Raw genomic sequence first — 7,360 nt, 5'->3', positions numbered from 1 at the left:
TCATTCTGAGTTCAAATCTTGCCACGGCCAACTGTAACTTTCAACAATTTCAGATTGTTCAACCCCGCAATGGTATACTTGGGTGGTAGACTTAGTCAACTAACCGTTTGAAAACATTGACCTGGTAGCTTGAATGCTTTTAGTAGAGTCCATTCTGTTGCAAGCATTCTGGTCTGGTCTCCAGTTTGATGACACTTTCTTCCCCTCCTTCAGAGACAAGTGGAAATTATGCCAGGCCGCATTCCCACCTGAGTAAAAATTGAAAAAACAATTAATGTTATTAGCTTGTAATTGAGTGAGCGCCCAGATTCGTTAGAGAATCGGAAAAATATCTTGCAACAATCTTTCTGGGTTCTAACATTCTTAGTTCCAATCACACTGAACTCAACAGCACTTTTCACTTTTTCGGGGTCAATAACATAGGCTGCCAATCATGCATGGAAACTATAGTATCAACAGGTTCCTCGGTTCACCAAATTTTCTGGCACCCTTGTTAAATAAAAAAAAACGCTGTTGTATAATTTTAAGGGGCTGTCAAAATAGTTAGGGCATCGAAAAATACCCTGCAGTATTTGCTCCAGATATTTAAACATACACTTTTGATTCGACTCGGTATTGAACTTTAGTTTTCATCCTTTTGATAGAGTCGCGGGGTTAGTCGTTAGCGTGTCAGCGTCATGATCGTATGATTGTGGTTTCGATTCCTGGACCGGGCGACGCGTTGTATTCTTGAGCAAAACACTTCATTTCACGTTGCTCCAGTCCACTCAGCTGGCAAAAATGAGTAACACTGCGATGGACTGGCATTCCGTCCAGCTGGAGAACACATACACCATTGAAACCGGGAAACCGGGTCCATGAACATTGCTAGGCTTTAAAAGGGTACATTTATTATTTTTTTTAGTTTCATCCTTTTGAGGTTGGTAAAATAAAGCAGAAACCATGCACTGGAAATGATGATATCGACTAATGCACCTCGCCCAAGCGTCTTAGCTTTGTGACGCAATTAAAAAACAAATATTGTGTATAGTTATTTTACACTTGTTTAAACACACCAATGATCAAATGCCCACTATTTAAGATATCCAGTGTTTTCAGATATAATGTGTATATTGCACAGGTGTTTTGTTTCAGTTGGCACAATTAAATCTTTGCCTAATTTTTGCCATTATGCATTTACATGGATGATATTGTCCAGAAAAGCTACTTTACCACTAGGGATATTTTAAAAAGTTGATAGCTATGGTTTCTCCAAAGCCATTTCGTTTTATTCGGCATTATATCATATTGCTTTATTTACTCATGCATCAGTCACACTAGTGTATACGCTGCAGTCCTAATTAAGTGTTAAATGCTGCTACAAATTTTTTTTTCTTTCATAGCTTTAGCTTTTCACCGTGAATAAGTCATATCACAGTTTTATTTTTCTCTGAAAATCAAGTATAAAACATTGCGACTTAAACACGAATAAATACAGAATATTAGTAGTTTGTTTGTTCACCATATGTCCGTTCCTGTTTCTGTCGCACATGCACAACCAGTTACTGACGATATTATTTGAGTAATATATGTTTTATGTTTTTATATTCTTTTGCGGTTTTTGCCGAACTGAAATCTCTTAGGGAAATTGTCAGCTTTGACGAAACCTCTGAGCCAGAATAGTACTTTTGCTTTTAGTTTTTGTATATGTTTCTTTACATATTAAAACTGGATGTATTTTCATTGTTGCTTTGCTTCAGATTTATTTTTTTGGCTCCCAAAAATATTTATTATGTTTTTTATTATCCATGTCTGGGCACCATTGTTTGATCTTGTTGTAGTATTCATTACACATCTAAAGCAGATAAATTATAGCGTTTCCCCAATGCAAATATTTATTTCGGATCATTATTGGAATTTTCATTTATATCTTTATATCAGTGTATCGATTAGCAAAGCAAAACTAAATATGTTTCAGAAACTAAAGAGTTAGAGCATTAAGTCTAACCTTATCATAATTATTGCCATGTTTGATATAAAAAATAGAAATTGTCCTGAATTCTACCCGTATTGCTCGACCATTATGAAGGCTACCCTTTAGTTATTTTACAGAAAATACGAAGAGTAGGTAGGCTTATGCGTTCACAAATGAGAAAAATAAGCCTGAATACTTTACTCCGAGTTTTCGGTTGCTTTTTGTACGTCATGTTGGTTAAAGTCTTTAGTGACAGAACAAAGGCACAAATTGAGAAATTCATTATGGAGAAAGGAGTCAATCATTACGAATAAAGCGGTATATGCTTACATACATGCATTAAAATATACATACACAGACACACACATATATAGAAAGATAAAAAATATGAAATGGCGCCAATTTACCTATCACGCCCTATATATATATATATATATATATATGTATATCATTCAGCTACAGTAATAGTTGAATAATATTCTTAAGGCTGCAGTTTTCTCACACACAGTATCTTTCAGAGCTTGTCCTTAATTCAGTTCTAAACCAAATTGAAAACTGTTAACATTTTGGAAGAGAGCTGGTCCTTAGCTACATTTTAGCATAAGAATTTGAGGTTTGATCCACTAGAACAAAGCTTACATCAAAATTTGTAACAACATTATAGGAGAGTACGTAATGCCTCTAATGGAGTTTAGAAATACATTTATCTTAGCTTCAATGATAAAAGAAAGCATGAAGAATTTTATAGTTTCGGTCCCATGCAACAAAAATTTGTATTAGAAAGGTTGTGTGGTAAAATATCATGAATGAAAATATGGGTGAGGCAAAAAACTGGATTCAAGTATAATTAACCCTTTCTTTTATTTTAAAAACAATCTACAGTATAATTAAGCTTAAATGACAGTCCATTTCGAGATAATTTTATGGTATCTATCTCATGTAATGAAGTTTTAAAACAAAAAAAGTTATGTGTTTCTCAAATTTGATGATATAGTTCTATACTTTTTTATGAATATAGTTCTATGAGGGGACATTTATATATGTCACCGGCGTCATTGAGGTAAGGAAAAAATTATCAACGACACCGCTAATGGACACATTTAACACATTATTTATTAGCATAATAGCATAGTCGGGGAAAAAAATCATGGATTACATGGTAAAATGCGAGCAAGAGAAATAATATTCTTAACATTATAAACCGGGAAAACTACAGGACATGTTGGAAAAGTTCATCTGGAAAAGTACAGAACAAGAAAATATTTACTTAAAATATTGCAGCTAAGGATGAAATTTGAATATTAAATATTATTTGATTTCAATTTACAACGTAACATTATAATTAAAAACGGTTTTAATTTGGTTAATATAGCTAAAGTTTTATGCAAAGTAGAACATTTTATATGGCAGGCAAATTCCTTATGTAAAAAATAGGCATTGGGTCAAGAATAAATATGTGAAGACTTGGCAAACTCAAGCAAATTTTAATGTGAATTGGGTGATATGGGTACATTTTACTCTAATATGTAATTAATTTTTGTATTATTCTATTTATTGTACTAACTAATTACGTACTACTATTATTTTTTATAACCCATTTTCAAATTTCTGATTATTAATCAATAATTAAAATAATGAAATTTTTTAAGTGCAAAAAATATTTTGAGTCATTTTTTTAAAAATAGAAGTAACAATGACAAATAGAAGTAATAACTTGTAATAAAATTATTAGTTTTAATAAAAGCCATATTTTCTAAATCTAAATATTTTATTTGAAATTTTATCCTTAGCTGCAACATTTTAAATAAAAATTTTGTTTTTCAGTATTTTACCAGTTGTAATAAGTTGTCCTGAACTTTTCCAAGTGTAATATCTTGTCTTGTAATTTTCCAAGTTTATAATCCTAAGAATATTATTTCTCTTGCTCGCATGTTTCCATGTAATCTATATATGTTTTGTGCGTTTGTGTGTGTATAAATGTAGATTAATGTATACGAGTGCGTGTGAGCATGCGTTTATGTATGTGAGTTTGTGAGTGTGATTGAGTGTGTGCGCATGGGCGCGCGCTCATATTTGGGTGTATATATTGGGGTACATGACCCTTACTGTCTGAGTATTTTCGAAAACGTTTTTGTTATTGTTGGTCACATTTAGCACAAGGCTATCTCTGATCATTCAAACTAATGATCGAACTACCAAAGGCATTACAGCCGTAGCGTTTCTGCCAATGTTTTCGATACATTAGGATTATCATGCGATATACGTTTGTTCTTTATTTTCTCATATTGTGCGTGGCAGTTTTTCTTGTGGTATTCCGTCAGTTACGACGACGTGTGTTCCAGCAGAGCTGACCAATAGAACAGCCTTCTAGTGAAGTAAAATTAACGTGCACGTGACTAAGCACTCAAAAGACACGCGCACACTTGACGTAATTCTCAGGGAGATTCAGAACGATGTATAATGTGACAAGGTTGGCTCTTTGAAACACTGGTATTATTCATTTTTGCTAGCTGGGTTGACTGAAGAAACTCGAAATAAAGTAGCTTACTCAAAGGCACAAATACGGCGCCGGGAGTCGAACACACGATCTGGAGACCCTAAACCTAACGTATCACTAAACCACGCGCTTAACCAGTAAACCACTTGGCCCCACAGTACATGACGTACGAAAGGCATCTTATACTACAGCTTTTAGTTTATTGTGCGACCACTAAGACGATCCCTCGTCGACCAGTTTTCGTACAGTCAGTTTACCCTTAGCAGTATCTTTTAGAAAATGAACATAAATTTTAAATTAAGAAAAGTGGCTATGGCCCTAAGACATGTCATTAAGCTCCTTTTGCTCTCTTGAGTCTGTGATTTATAGTTAACAACAGAAGAAAATAAAAAGACGCCTTTTATTCTTATTGGATATTTTATGGAAGCTTCCCTTCGTGAAAAGAATTGGTAGCTAGTAATTATTATATTTAAAGGGCTGCGAATGGTATTATCTGTAGGCCTCACATATCAACACGTATTTAGTTACTTCTTTGTCTGCACAAAGTTCAAATCCTAACGAAGTTCTAGTTTGCCACTTAGTTAGTATTTGTTATTTGTAAATAACGGTGATTGGTATTACTTTTTGAGGTCAACATAGCGATCATTGATTGTAAGGCCGAAGTGTTGTGTATGTCAAGGGAGATTACCGTGCTCTTACACTGCATAAATGACAATAATACTACCAGATATATTTCATGTTGTTTTCCCTTTCTGAGTCGTACGCCATCTCCGATGACATACAAATACCTACCTACCTACATACATACATACATACATACATACATATATACGTACATATACACATACCTGGGATATATAACACACTGACTAAAAAAAATCTTGTTGAGAAATTAGGCTTCTCAAAAGCAGAAAGGAGAAAGCTACTTCGAAGACTACAGATCCAATCCATCACTGGAACTGTAAAGTTCTGTAAAACTTTCCAGAAGTATATCATTTAAATATATATGAGCATGTCTAGATATGTAACTATATGCATGAGAATACATAAAGCAAAGCATACATACATACATACATACATACATACATACATACATACATACATACATACATGCATACATGCATGCATGCATACATACATACATACATACATGCATACATACATACATGCATGCATGCATACATACATACATACATGCATACATACATACATACATACATACATACATACATACATACATACGTACATACGCACAAACAAAATACCCTTTTGGTGTTGCTGAAATTCCAATGAAGGAGACTTGAATCTTGATTAGAAACCGGCCCTCTCTCTATTGGCAAGAAATCTTGAAATAAAACTGAACATTAATATGCATACATATGTGAAGGCACGTGACCTATTGGTGAGAATGCTGCACTCACGATCGTGAGATCGTGGGTTCGATTTCCGGTTCGCGCAGCCCGTTGTGTTCGTGTGAAAAACTATTCCTTAAAATTTGCTCCAGTCCACTCAGCTGTAAATGGCTGACCCCGCGAGGCAATAGCCTTCCAATCAGGGTAAATGATGGGGGTGCTCGCCAAACATCATTCGAAAGCTAAAACGACGCAAAGTACATTCTAATCAGCTACGTATAACTGCATCCGATGGTGTGATATATATATATATATATATATATATATATATATCACCGTGACCGACCAGGCTATCAGATGTTGCTACACATCGCTGGTCACAATGCACCTCCCATTGTTTTAGCCTTCAAATGACGCCACCCCGCTGGCTAAGCGAGCAGGCCAACAGAAGAAAGAGTGAGAGAAAGTTGTGGCGAAAGAGTACAGCAGGGATCCGAGCCCCTGAGCATCGTGGAGCATCGTGGAGCTTTAGGTGTTTTCGCTCAATAAACACTGACAACGCCCGGTCTGGGAATCGAAACCGCGATCCTACGACCGCAAGTCCGCTGCCCTAACCACTGGGCCATTGCGCCTCCACACAACACACACACACACATATATATCTATATATATATATCATAAGGGACTAAAGCCATCTGAATATGGCTAGGGACAGGGCAGGGTGGTGGGGGTGTTACTGTTGCATTTAGCCCCAGGTGAACATCAACGTCGCCAGATAGGCTTGACACCATCACGGCGTCCTTATCCTGCAACGGGAGATATTCCCCGATGAAGCGGAAACCACACACGGACCTAGGTTTCAAGGTGTTTGCCTATCATCAACGTGTGGTGGCCCCGCTTCCTCGACGAACAACTCACTCTGCAGGATATTTATATATAGATTTTCAAGCAAAATACATTTGCTGATTTCGAAAATCTGTTCGACAGCAATAATAATTCTCTAAATGAGATATAAACAGTAACTGCTCCATACATAAGGGACTAAAGCCATCTGAATATGGCTAGGGACAGGGCAGGGTGGTGGGGGTGTTACTGTTGCATTTAGCCCCAGGCGAACATCAACGTCGCCAGATAGGCTTGACACACATCGCGCGTCCTCTATCTGCAAGGGAGATAATTCCCCGATGAAGCGGAACCACACACGGACCTAGGTTTCAAGGTGTTTGCCTATTATCAACGTATGGTAGGCAACCGCTTCCTCGACGAACACCCACTCTGCAGGATATTTATATATAGATTTTCAAGCAAAATACATTTGCTGATTTCGAAAATCTTTCGACAGCAATAATATTCTCTAATGAGATATAAACAGCAGTAACTGCTCCATAACATAAGGGACTAAAGCCATCTGAATATGGCTAGGACAGGGCAGGGTGGTGGGGGTGTTACTGTTGCATTTAGCCCCAGGCGAACATCAACGTCGCCAGATAGGCTTGACACCATAACGGCGTCCTCTATACGTTGATAATAGGCAAACACCTTGAAACCTAGGTCCGT

At 36.5% G+C, this 7,360-nt stretch overlaps 1 long non-coding RNA gene across 1 annotated transcript in view; it reads left to right on the top strand.

Annotated features, from left to right (window-relative positions):
* The first annotated feature begins 3,791 nt into the window (after positions 1-3,791).
* LOC118766158 overlaps positions 3,792-7,360 on the top strand; it is a 10,741-nt gene continuing 7,172 nt past the window's right edge. The window contains exon 1 of the long non-coding RNA XR_005002067.1: positions 3,792-3,919. This is a non-coding gene — a long non-coding RNA (uncharacterized LOC118766158). The remainder of the gene's footprint in view (positions 3,920-7,360) is intronic.

This window comes from Octopus sinensis, linkage group LG15 (assembly GCF_006345805.1).
Source record: "Octopus sinensis linkage group LG15, ASM634580v1, whole genome shotgun sequence".
In the NCBI taxonomy this organism is placed as follows: domain Eukaryota; kingdom Metazoa; phylum Mollusca; class Cephalopoda; order Octopoda; family Octopodidae; genus Octopus; species Octopus sinensis.
The sequence above is the reverse complement of the archived record's forward strand: the minus strand, read 5'-3'. Positions and strand labels throughout refer to the sequence as shown.